The 13,783-nt window shown below is 41.2% G+C and overlaps 1 protein-coding gene across 4 annotated transcripts in view; it reads left to right on the top strand.

The window, feature by feature from the left end:
- LOC100693099 (RNA-binding motif, single-stranded-interacting protein 3) overlaps positions 1 to 13,783 on the top strand; it is a 293,155-nt gene that overhangs the window by 107,645 nt on the left and 171,727 nt on the right. The gene's annotated exons all lie outside the window — the stretch shown is intronic.

The following is a 13,783-nucleotide window of genomic DNA, read 5'->3' as shown; positions in this document are numbered from 1 at the left end:
TAAGGATATCTAATTGTTTGCTTTTGTTAAGTCTTTCCGCCTTAACTCTAAAATTAATGAGCCCAGCGATGTCATGTCAGCAGGCATCAGTGCTAAATTTTGCCCATCAGTGCTATGTAGGGCACCTGTTTTCTTTATTTTTCTTTCCTTTTATGTAGGATGCGATGCAAACCGCTGCATCTTGTTCTAATAAATAAATGTATAATGCATTTACATAATGCATACAATGCAAAACATATTCCCTAAAGCCTCAGCCGGTGATTGCTGACTGCCGAACAGACGTCAATGCATTATGCAGTGGCATCATCGTCACTGTGAATACACTTTTAAGGTGCCCTTTTTACCTCGACAACTAGCGACACCGCTTGCTGCTCTAAGAAGGAGCAGGAGGAGAGTGGGTCTGGTTTGAAGGGTAAATATATCTTGCTATCCTTCACTCTTGAAGCATGGTAGTTAGATTCGAGTGCTCATACTGCATGCTCCCACATGGATGAGCTTCTGTGCTTCAAGGTCCTCCTTAAATTTCATGGGAGAGGTCTTTTAACTCAAAGCCAAAGAAATGTATGTTAGTTTTTCTCAGTTTTACTGAGGAAAGGGGGGAAAAAAACAGAAATTGTATCTCTTTTGTTTTTGGTCCCAGCAGTGCTGAGAGTATTAAGCCTGGCCACCAATTAGGGCATGCCGATTCTAACAGCCCATGAATTATTAAGAGGACCCCATCGATGTGGAGTAGTGACGGAGGGCATTAGAAGGGGGGCCAAGCCACCTGAGCACCACAGCTGTATTTATTAAAGCATAAGCTGGCTGTGTGCTCCACCAGCTCTGTTATAATTAAAGAAAAAATAACCTCCACACTACAGAGCGCAAGTGTTCGGGGTTTTTTGAGTTGATTATTTTCAATCTACAAATTGGATAAATGCTTCATTTATTCTCAGACATGCATGTGTGAAGGGGGGGTGGGGGCGAGGAAGAGAGACAGATAGGATAATGTACGGTATTAGATTGCAACTTGCAACACCGGCTAGCCTCGAGGTCAACCAATTCATTCCTGCTGCAGAATTTATTGCCTGGTAGTAGCTAAGGCAATGAGGTGCTGTGAACCTTGAGCTTATGTCGACATAGAAGGTCTTCACAGCCATATACTGAGAGAGGGGTGGGGGGGGGAAATCCTGCTTGTTAACTCTCTATTCAGGACTCCAGCCAGCTCCAGTGCCTGAAACGTGTCCCCACAATAGCGTCAGCCAAAGCCTGCTAATGTACCCGCTTTTTCAGTGGGAACAGCGAGTTAATGTTCTCGGGACCAACACCTTATCACAAATAGTGTAAGTCTTTGAGCCGGTGCCAATGGGCCATAGCATGTGAGGAAAGAGGAGGACGCTGTGAAATTAGGTGCCCGTCAAATGTGACTCCTGGCGATTGTCAGTACTTAAGATGTATTAGATGGAGAAGGGAAACTGCTTTGTGTGGGAACCCCTGCTTTACTGGATAACACAGCTATCATTATGCATGAATAATTGGTTGCATTCCTTCTACCCCTTTTCGTTTTTCTATTTTTTTAACCATTGGGCTGTTTAATGTAGCAGAGTTGTCAAATAAGTCTGTCATAAGGAAAAAGACTGATTTCTTTATGTGAATCCCCCCGCCCCCCTTAGTGAATTAAAATAATTTAGAGCAGCGAGGAGAAGGATATGTGTGGATATTGTGGCACAGCGGGGCTTTTAAATGTTTTGTAATTTTGTTACTTATTGTTTTGCTGCAGGGAATAAGGCGAAAAGAAAATGCCGGGGTCTCAGATGTCTTTAAATAGAGATCCTGACTGCCTGCTTGCCTGCTCGCTTGTACTCAGAAATGACTGGGCTCTGTTTAGTAATATACATTAACCATGGTCCTGTTTGTCACCGAAATAGCTGAAGTGCCCTTTAGCTGGCATTAGATTTAGTGTTTGCTTCTTAGTTCTTCTGTTGTTTTTTGAAAAACCACCAGGCCGAAATAGTTTAATGCTTGTGCAAGAGCACCCCTTTGTTCATTACTCAGTGCACCTCCCTGTCTGAAGCACACACACAAACACACAATGACGTATAATGGCAAGCTCAGGCTTAAATTCAGAAATTCACAGAAATTGCATCCGTCTGTTTGTCTCCTTTATCTTTGTCTCTTTTACATTTTCTCCCATGAAGAAAAAAACATCAGTTTCCACAGTCTTAGCAAATATGCATGTGAGATGTTATTTGGCAAGAGAATAAGAATCTGCCCAGTAAGTCTAATGAAATAAGCCACTTCTGGATCCTAAACTAATACAGACGCAACACTGAAAAAGCAGTCCAGACTCTCTTAACTTCAATAAAAATAGCATCCAATAGCCATTAAATAAAAACATTTACGAGGTTGCTTTAGAAGTTAGTATTAAGCTAGTTAGTTAGTTGAAGTCTAAAGATAATGTGTCGGAAATAAACAAAATACAAAAATGTGCTGCAGTGCTGCAAGTTTGGAATGAAGTTAAACTTGTTGACATATAAGGATATAATGTTGCTAGCTAGAAAAGTTATAAGCTCATATAAACTCAGAGGTCTGTAACCAGCCAGGCAAGCAAATGGCATCAACATTATAAGGCTGGCAATTAATATTCAGTTCAGTTCAATTCAAATTAGTTTTAATTATATAGTGCCAAATCGCAACAACAGTCACTTCAAGGCACTTTATATTGTAAGGTAAAGACCTTTTTGCTACCAAAATCGTGATCTTTAGCTTAATCTTCATGTTGAAGTCTTAGTTGGCCAAACACTGATTCCTCTTTTCTTAGGAGCCCGAGGGACTCTGGGAGCCCGGGAGCTGCAGTGTACACAGTGCGTTTTTTAAAAGCTTAGCTTAAAGGTGTGTTCCACTAATAAAGTCCAAATAAAAGACTGTACAGTGGTAGAGTAACAGCTGAAGATATTTGTATCACTCATATATGTTGAAAGGGACATAGCACTGCAGTCAGTGCAGAAGAGTCTAGGAAAGAGCGTTACTGTAGGATTGATGCGTTAGCATTAAACAAACAGTATTTCATAAGATATACTATACTGTGTTAATACTTAAAGAAGTATTTATTTGCTCAGTGCAAAACTAGATTATAAATATGATTAAAAATATAAACATACCTTCTTGAAGTTCAGACACACTTCAACTAGACAGGGTAATCCATCCATTTTCCCAACCCCTTATCCGAATCAGACTGAGGTGGATGGGGGAGATCTGGAGGCTATCCAGTGGTTCATAGGGGCAAAAGTCGGGGTACACCCTGGACAGATTTCATAGCTGGATTAATTGAACAGTGAACAAAAAGAGCCACAATATCTCAAAGATACCGCACCAGCTGCAGTTTCCAATAAGGACAGAAGGCCAAATAAGATTGTGCTTTCTGCCAGCGAGAAAAGTTTTTGTCACTAATCAAATTCCATTTTATTTCTAAATTTAGCTGCGGGAAGCAAAAATAGACTCACTTAGAAGTGCTGAAGTCTCAAGATTTATACCCGTTAGTGTCAGAGACAGCTGCTTCAGTGTTTTCGTAAGCTTTTGTCTTTCTTTTTCCCCAGATTTCTGTTTGTGTTTTAGTGTAGCACCAAACAGATCAGAGAACTTCAAGATAGCTAGCAATCCACAAAGTCTGGAGTCTTGGAGCCCAGACCAGACTTAAACTGAAGTGGACTGTTGGAGCCTCTGAGTGCTGTCATGAATCATGTCTCAGCGTCATTATCTTTATTGTTTTCTACCGCTGCCATTGAGCTGTAACCCTTAGTTCAGCCTCAGCATCAAACTGATATTTGACAGTCTGGGTTTTTTTTTTGGGGGGGGGGGCTTTGTCTGTTCTTCTTTCTGTCTTAATTACCACAACCTGTACATGCAGCTCAGACATTTGCAACAACTGATGAAACAAATCACTTTAACAAAGTTCTAATTTGGTAACTTAAACAGATCAACAGACTGATAACCATGATGGCAAGTCTTAAAATACACTGGGTCTGAAGGGGTTGTGGCAAGGATAAGTTGGGCCTCGTGTGGGAACTGAAGCAGCCTGTAACTAATTAATTATGCATTTCCAGCACAAAAATGAAGGACTGGCACTGTGGCCTTTTGCTGTGTGGTGAGCCTCAATTCCTTGGTCTGCTAGGAGTCTCATAATAAAAAGAAATGAATAAATTTAAAAAAAAAAACCAACAACAACATCATGAGGCTTACTGTGATGGTAATGGTCTATCCACAGCTATGCAGACCCCTTCAAGTTCAATCCCACAATGACTCTGTTGTTTTGGGTACTTAAGAGGTGGTCTGCTGCTGGCGGGCGACTGAGCTGAGGAGCTTCCTGTTCATGGTACAATGGAGTGAGTGCCCGGCCCCACACATTCACTCACAAAATGGAAGGCCATACAATAATAATCCACTGCTATCATGTCTCAAAAACGTCTATAAACATCATGTATGTAATGTAACTAGCATTAAGTCTTGTATTAGTAATCTTACACCACTTTCACAGATGCCTAAAGACCAGTCAGCCACACCGGTTGGTTAGTGGCTGCTGGAGGTTGCTGCAATTTACAAAATGTGCCTTACTCCTGAAACTAATACATGGTAAACAGTCTCCAGATCCAGTTTAGATGAGACTTTGTCACGTTTCACTACCACTTAGTGGTTAGTTAGTGAGTGTTTGCTGGTCACTAAAGTAATCACAAGGAGGTTTTTTTTGGTGCAGAGCCCACTGCCAGTCAGCAACCTGCAGCAAACACTTGCCAACCAGCTTGGAAACACATATATTTCTCTAGCAGTGAGAGGCTGCATGACAGGCCTCACAGTTGATTTCACAGCAGCTGCTAGTACCCAACAATCTCAAAACCAAAAAGGGGATATTTATTTTGTTGTAGTGGCTGGTGGTTACTGGTGGTTACCACAAGTGCCTTATTAGAGTAAGCAGCAACTGATTCTATTAAAGGAGTTTATGTCTAACTCCATGGGATAAGCCCTTTTTTGTTTTTGACTGTGGTTTTAGATTTGGAATCAAAAATACTGGCAATGGTACAGACTAGTACAGTATTGCGATATCCCTAATAACCAGTAGCTATTTAGGCTTTTGTTGCCATTAGCCTGCCATAAAATGGAAACATGTAACAACTTTAGTTACCTTTGAAGATACAGAAAGCATGATAGCATCAGCATTCACATCATAAAATGAACAGAAATAGCCTCCTGAATTCGAAAAAGCAGGAGAAAATGGTGTTATTGCTATCACTCTTATGTGTGATCAGAAGGTTGTTCTAAATGTGAGCATGTCTGTGAGGAATCTTTAAAAATGCCGGAGCAATTGTTAGAGGGAAGAACCATAATCCCTGGCCTTTATTTATAAAGTGGTATGCAACAGGATTGCTGATATGGGACAATTGCACGTGTTTTCCTCAAATTTATGGCCATTCAGCTTGCAATGTGGTGCTAAATTAGACTCTCGAGAAGCCTTATGAATAGATACAGTAGTAGATAGATGTGAGAAAGATTCTTTCTTTGCTTATATATCCTCACTAAAGCAAGACAGTGAAAATGCATGAATGCACTGTGACGCTTTTCTTTGTCAACCTACCATAAAGTGGAAAACATAATAACTTCAGTTACCTTTGAAGATACAGAAGGCATGATAGCATCACTGTTGAGTTTGTTTTAACCCAGATGGCCTGTGTTTATCTATACTGGCTGTGATCCCTTAGCGTGTCCAAGTGTTGCATGCATTAAACTCTTCCAGCAGGCTGGCAAGAACACAGCAGGCCAGACTCACCGAGGCATGCAGTCAGGCAAGGGGGAAACATTACACCATTACACTCACCTGTTCCACAGCCATGGTGACTTATCTCATGAATAAATCACACTACCAAGGTTCGGACTACTCAGACGGTGCACCTCTTCTCCTTTGGCAGACGTCTGCATCCCTATTCATCTTCCTCTGTCTCTCTCTCTTTTTCTTTTTTTTTTGCCTTCTTCTTTTTTCTGCTTCCTGTCTCTCTTCCTCCCACTCTACCATCTTATTTCTTATATCTCTCAGTTCTAGCCGGCTGCCTGACTCTGCTCACTTTATTTATCATGCAGTTGGGACATTTTTGGATAAAGCCTCACGCCCACACTGATTGAACTCTGCTTGTGCGAGCTGGGAAGCACAGATCATGTGGTTTCCAGTAAGTCATGGGATCGACAGCCCAGGATGGTTTGCCCAGAGCATACTGCTTCTTTCCCTTTAAATCACTCAAAAAGGTGCTTCTGAAAGGTCCCTAACTCATACAGTTATGATTATGGCAAACTAACAGAAACACTGAAAGTACGCATTTTTGAAAATAAAAGCTGGAGGGGAGGTTACATTTGAGGCTCCTTTTTGATATGAATACCTCACTTCTCTTCATACGTTTTTCTTTGTATGACATCCCCAGATGCACTGAGGCAGAAATGCAAGCGGCGATTCCACGGATTTTACAATGCGGCATTGTTCTCACATTGACCCAAAGTAAAACAATCCCCGGCATAGCTTCGCTGTCTGCTGCTGATGGCAGCTTTGCAGTATGTGCGCTTAGGCCCGAGGAGGCGGGAGAATACAGGGGTTTTTTGTGTTGAGTAATGCTGATATTCCTTCAAGGGGGATAGTTGCTTAACACACTGTGCAGAATCTGGCACGGCATCTTCTTTGGCCTACTAAACTCTGCTCAACACTATGTAAAAACTCCCTGATGGCTCTTAGACGGGGAGGAGAAGAAGGGTGGGGAGGAAGGAGGGAAAAAAGGGAGAGAGGGGAGCTGGAAGGAGAAATGGAGGACGAGCAGCCAGATGAGGATTGGGATGGATTTAGAGATAGATGAGAGCTGACTGAACGGATTGTAGAAGGTGAAGAGAGGATGGATCGAGGACTAGGTGGGGATGAATTCAGTTATGGAAGGTTAGAAAGAGGGAACGGGAGGGGGGAACATGATCCACAGAATGGGAGTTTAGCAGCATAGACAGTTTAAGGCTTGGTGTACGGATAAAACAAGCTCTTTAGGCTTTGAGGAATCTTTTATCCTATGTCAAAGCAGAGGTCTTGGACTGAAAAGGTGCAGCGAAATGTGTTAACAAAGTGCACTACTTTAGAAAAAGATGATGATTCAGTGCATTAAACAAATACCATCTTCAAAGGATAAACTTGCTTAATGTTGCAACAAATTTGAACTCAATTTGCTTGGGAATTTTCTTATTGATTTATTTCATGTAATTGACTGTCTGAAAGTCTGTCAGTGACTGATATGTATGTTGATGAGGAACATTAAACAGCCGATAGAACGTTAAATAGAATAATGGCTCATTATTTCTAATGCTCTAATCTGGACTCTAGTAAGCACTCTCTACGTAGTTCCTCTTTGGGTACCTATGTATTTGCGACCTTTCCTCACTTGTTCATGAAAGCCTTAAACTTCAATTTGGTCTCTAAATGCTGGACTGTTATTTTAAATTCAAAGTTTTATATACCAGAAACATGAAAAGAAAGAAAATAAATCCTGAATAAATAACTGAAAAACTGGAAAACATGCCATCAGTGATCTCTTTTTTTTCTTGGCTGTATCCATAATGTGAAATAGCATGGCATTTGTTCAGTGCTCTGGTTGGACGAGCTGGAGATGTTGATTGTGTCAGCACTCCGTATCGAACAATAAAATGTGAACGCCTGCGCATGCATAGTAGAAATATAACCTGCAAGGAGAGAAGAAGAAAAAAGGGTATTTGTATCTCAGTTTGGGGCAGCTTTTTAAAGAGTTTATCAGGTTTGACAAGCGATTCTATTCATGCCCGTAATAACTTATCATGCATTGACATTTATGTGCTATATAAAAATGTATAAATTAGTTATGTGTTATGAATGTGCTTATGATTTATTGAGGATTTGACCTCCATAGAAAGCGTCGTTCAGATTTTCACTGTAAACTGTTCTGTTTCCTTGTTGATTTTCAGGCTTGCAACAATGCATTGATTGGGTTTTTTTGTGCTCTGTTTTTGGTTTTTTTTTTTCTTAACATTCTTGTTGGTTTGATTGCCTGCTGTGGCGTGACCTTTTCTCAAACTCATCCAGAAGTTCACATCCATAAAAACCTCATTTATAGCTTGCCTCACAATTAGAAAGTGGCACCATTTCAAAGCCATTTTAGCTTCCACTAATGTTTCTTTCGGTTGTTATATCGACAAACAACTGGATGCTTGAGTTACTTTCTGCCACATTTAAATAATGTCAGTATATTTGCACAATAATCAAAGAGAATATGGTCCTACCATTTACTGCAAATCTGTTTTGTCTATTTAGAAGTGTTAATACATCAGCATCACCACTTTCCTCCCGCTGCTTTTTAGACACCTGATTTTCCTGGCTTGGAGAAAGAAGTAAAACAGTCTGGCTGGTTAGGATCCCTGTGCGAAATCCCTGGTTGTGTTTTTCAGATTTATGTCATAAAATAACCCTATAAACTACCACAAACCAACCATTCACCATTCCCTGCTGTAGCTGATTTGTTATGGCTGTCTCAAGCCTTCCTGCCACAACAACGGCTGGTATTTAGTGCCAGTATTTAGTCTGGCAATTTTCAGAAACGCTTCAGTGAGTATATTCCTTGGGGGCCAAAAGTGACATTCCAGACCTGGTGCAAACACTTTGCATGTGAAAGAAACTGAATATTCAAAAGGATGAGGATATGGATTCTCTCCCCCGTTTCTATACCTATTTGTGTAGTTCTTATCTTTTTCGTCTTTGCATGATTGTTTTCATATATGTAATCAGTGGGCACAGTGCTTCCTCACTTTGTGTGTCCTTATTGGCTTATTTCTGCAGAAGGAAACCTTGGAAATCTCAATAATCTAGCACATCATTCTTCAAATTAGGCAAACTGTGCTCTGATATCTTCATATTTTCTTATTACGTATTTAATTATATAACTGCCAGGTTACATATGCTGCTAGCACTGCAGTATGTGCTTTTACAAGTCTTTGTGCAAAACATTGTCTCCTGTTTCTAAAAGCAGTGTTAACATCACTCAGTTATGCAAACATTACATAGTACCTGAAACATATGGCTGTGGGCCCATAGTCAAACACACACACTGAGCTGAGGTCAGTCTCAGGCAGTAACTCATTGGTTAAGCTGCTGGGAACCTTTGAGACTCGTTTCCTCTTGTGCACCAAGTATGGCCTTATTTATGAATGTGGACACAGTTAACCTTTTGCATACGGAGACCTACATTTTGTCTGGAGAACAGCATGACAAATAGTCGAGCGTCTTCTCTATCGATCTGCTCTTTCTCTCTGGCATTCTCCCTGCCGTGACGATAACTCTCACCAACTGCTCAGCTATAGATAGAAGTAGATACTCATCTATCTGTAGTCATTTATTACGGTAATTCATTAATAAATGGCAGTCCGTCAACAAAATAGTCTTTCGATTGCTGGAATCAGAACGACTGTAACATAGGGGCTTATGAGGTATTTTTGAGGGAAAGCGAAAAGTGCTATTGTGGATCCTTTATGCAAACTTTGAGGACATTTTAGTGCTGGATTCGATTGCTAGACATTTGTGTCAGTAAAAAACAGAAGCAATGCTCCCTCTTCCCTCTCTGCATATTCCACAATCTTGTTTGTGCTTATACTTCCTGTGAAAAACATAGCTGACTCATGGGGGGGGTCCTCAGACATTGTGGCTGCTCATTTTTAATTTATTTATTTTCATCTGATATAACTTTTGTACAAAGGAACTGAGCTTTAAAATGAGGGTCCTCTGGGTCAAAAAACAGCACAATATTCAGACACATAAATTTTGCTCATTGTTGGAAAAGACACAGTAAAGTCATGGAACATAACTCTTTACTGGTTCTCGTTTTTCATCATAATAACAAATGAAATACACCCTTAAGTAACTGTTATAATAGAGGTGCCAAACTTTTTCCTTTAAGTCTGACATCATTTGAAGATGTCATTTTGGACTTAGAGCATTCTCATTTTGTCCTCCTCGTGGTTGCCCTGTCTTTAAATGGATGCCTGTGTCTTCCTACTCCCTCCCTCCAACCATCCTGTAGTCTCCACTCCCACACTGGCTAGCTTGCAAACAGACCCAGCTGGCCATAATGATGACAAATCAGCCCAAATATTTATGTCCATTGAGTTTCACTTTGGCTCTGCCCACGGCTCGTTTTCTGCTTTCTTTTACGGATCCCTCTGCGGCGGTCACAGCACTTGCAGCCAAACCATCATAATCACGCTCCACAAACACACTTTAGCCCCAGTTATGTCACCTAAACACCAGCTGACTGTTAATGTCCACAGAGGACCAAGTTTATGGTTGCCGGAGGAGTGGTATAAACATAGAAGCTTAAGCTGTCCTTGTGTAGATTTTTGTGTGGGCTTTGTGACCAACCTGTTCTCTGAAAGTGATGTGCATTGTATCTTTTATGTGGAAAAGCGTGTTTGCCTCAGGTCACCAAAAACTAAACAACAATCTAAGGTGATGGAGGGACCTCACTGAGATGGTTGGAAGCCTTGTGTAACTCGCAGGAAACGGATATGTAAATAGTTTGAACAGATGAGGCTGTTTTGACTGGGAGGTTGAAATCAGAGCATTAAAAATGCGTTTAATGCATGACACAGCATTAAAATTTCAATCCGAGAGAAAGGGAAAAAGACACTTTTTTGTATTTTAAATACATCATCTCGGCTGTTTTATTCATTAAAAATATTTTTGGAAGACTTTTTGAAGTGTCAGAGGTGCAGACATAATGCTGCTTTGTTTTTATGCAGTTAGGCGTATTTTTCATATTATGTGCGCTGCTGTTGCCATCTTTGCCATGAATATAGTACATGTATTGCAAATTCTGATAAAGCTTAAAAGGCCGATTGCTTATGTAATGTTCAACCATCAGCAAGGGTCAAAGCAGAAATATTAGAGGGGGTGATTGGGAGCTTTTAATAAGCAAACTTTCATTTTCTTACACCTGAATTGCTTCAGCTTTCCCATATTTATTTGCAGTCCCCTACTCTCTAAAAAAAAGTGTAAACACCTGATTTCGAAGTTATCAGCCCATTGAATGCCCGTTATCTGTCCCGTTATCACTCCCATACATATTGCAATAGGTGCCTTCGTTAGCAAGCTCAGTGGGTCGTTATCATTCTCTTTAATCGGTGATAAACACAGAGCGGCACAGATTAAGTAGACATCTAGTGGAGGTGTTCAAAAAAAAGTAAAATGTTAAACAAGTTTGCAAACATAGCTTATGACGTCTGCTTTATCTGGGGGGAGCACTACAGTGACTGAGCCGATAACGACCTCCTCGTGGGTGGAGGAGGCCACCTTCTGGTGATATGTATTGGACTGATAACACCTGATAATGGCCATTCAATAAGCTAATGACATTCAAGCTTAAAGAAATGTTCTTTGAAGTCTCGCAGCAATTCCAATTCTAGGCGTGATCTATCTCTGAGTGCCGGCTTTACAATCTTTAACGACAGCCGCGGTTTTGTTTACAATCGAGCCTTAATATTAAACACTCTGACTCGCGTTTTTTAGTATGTAGTATATATTCCTTTTTGGCCTACAGTATACCTCACAGTATTTTTCTTTTTATTCCACTTGCAGCTAAACAGATGAGTCAGGGTTTTAAAACGGCGATGCATAAAGCATCCCTTGTTTACCTCTGTCGCTTTTGTCCCCTCTGTCAGATAACATACATGCATCCTATCTCTCACCCTTGTGGAAGATACGGGCCTGTATTTTAACCCCGGGGCTCTGTATCTAGATACATGCTTCCTGACACAACGCAACGCCGCTCGCTTATCTGGCCCAAAGTCAGAGCGAGAAAACAGAGTCAAAGAAACAAAAGGAGAGCAGAGAAGGAATAAGAAGGTGAGAAAGATAAAAGGATAGAAACGGGAAGAGAGAACAAGGCCCATCTTCTGCTTGAAGGATGCTGTAGATGGGCCTATCAGCATATTTAAAATTAGCCCACTGCATCCTTGTCCACAGGAGTGTCGGCTTACCAGCATCCAAGTCTTTTCTCTCACTCCCTCTTCTTTCTTTTTTTTCTTCCTGAGGATGAGGCACACAGTTTAGTAGCGCCTAGAGAGAATCAGACATTCAAAATTACCCCCCTACTTTAATCTGTCTTTTTCTAATTTGTTCTTTACATATACTTCCTTCCCCTTTTCCCTTGCCCTCTGGTTTTACACTTCTCTCAGGCTTTGGCTCCAACTCATTTGTACCTGTAACTATATCTCTCCTCCACTTCTTCTTTCTCTCATCAGCTCTCTTTCCTCGCTCGCTCTCTCCATGCCCCTGCATACAGAGCGCTCTCAGTCTTCCCTTATAGGATAGATTTTGCTATAGAATCAGCAGCATTGCATTCCCAGGTGATTCGGGAATGATTTGCTATTCACTCCTCTGGCTATGGGTTTACCTAGACAGGCACAGACAAAGAGAGAGAGCGCGAAGCACAGAAACGAGAGGAGGACAGGCAATAGTTCTTTTCCCGTCAGTCTTACAGTGTGTGTCGTGGGTGCCCCCCAACCCCACCTCCTCTTCTTTCAGCATTGAGATGCAGCTGCAGTTCTCAAAACACATGTTTAAGGGCTAAAGGTTTGGAAGCAGCTATCCAGGATGGATGGGGATTTGTGTTCCTCCCGTGCTTAGAGGCTGCTGTGAATGCAGCCGACCGCCGAGCTAGCTGTTAGTTCTGGCAGTTTGGAAGGGATGCCTCTGGGACTATGCTTGTCTTTAAGAGTCTTTGCAGAGACTTTGCCAGCATGAATTAATGAAAAATGAGCCGAGAGGCTTTTTTCTTCAATTTAAGGAGACTGCTTGTCATTTTTTGTGGCAGCTTTTTTTCTCTCTCTCTCTCTTTTCAGTTTCTGTGTGTGTGTGTGTGTGTGTGTGTGTGTGTGTGCGTGTGTGTGACTCAAGTGACTTTTTGAACACAAGCAAATACAGAAACCCAAAGAATATCAAATAGACAATAACACAGGAACATACGCATGTGCGCACCCTTCTGGATGGTGACGACTGATTCCCAGTAGTGGTGTCTTGGCCATGGGGGGCTTTGGGCCGGGTTAGGCTGGTTTACTGATTTTGACAGCGTGGCCTTGTCTGGCCTAGTGCCAGTGTTGAGCTAGCTCTCGCTGGCTGCTCTGGCCTCCTATAAATCAAGGCCAATTACCACGCTAGTGTGCAGCCTCCTCTCCTCCAGTCACAGCCCTGCCCTGCGGAGTGCAGGGAGGAAGGGAGAAAGACAGGGATGGCATAAGCCTGCTTTTATTCCAATTACAGCTGTGGCTGCCCTCTGCTCTGTTCTCTATGTGTGTACTCACAAAGAGTGTTTTCACACTTTTTTGATAGAAGTAAGAAGCCACTTTATCTGAGCATGTAATCACCTCTGAAATCGGGACAGCCAGCATTCCAGGTGCTATCTAAAAAGGTAGCTTGTCATAGACTTTACATCGTAATTAAAATGAAGGAAATGTTCTGTTTTAATCCTTATTCTTTAAATCTGAAGTCCATTTTTAATTTAACCTTGTACTTTATAAAGTTATTGTCTTAATTCCCTTCACTGAAAACCATTTATCTTCATTTTTTTCATTTTAGAAATTAAGTGAAAGATTAAGTGTTCCCTTATGGGTTGGTAAATTCACCAAGTGGTAAAGTTTTATAAAATATTTTAAGAAGTTGAGTCAGAATTTAAGCATTGTGTAAGCTCACTGGTTTTCACCGTCTCTCACAGTGGGA

Source organism: Oreochromis niloticus, linkage group LG22 (genome assembly GCF_001858045.2).
Source record: "Oreochromis niloticus isolate F11D_XX linkage group LG22, O_niloticus_UMD_NMBU, whole genome shotgun sequence".
NCBI lineage: Eukaryota > Metazoa > Chordata > Actinopteri > Cichliformes > Cichlidae > Oreochromis > Oreochromis niloticus.
This window is presented reverse-complemented; position numbering and strand designations above follow the sequence as displayed.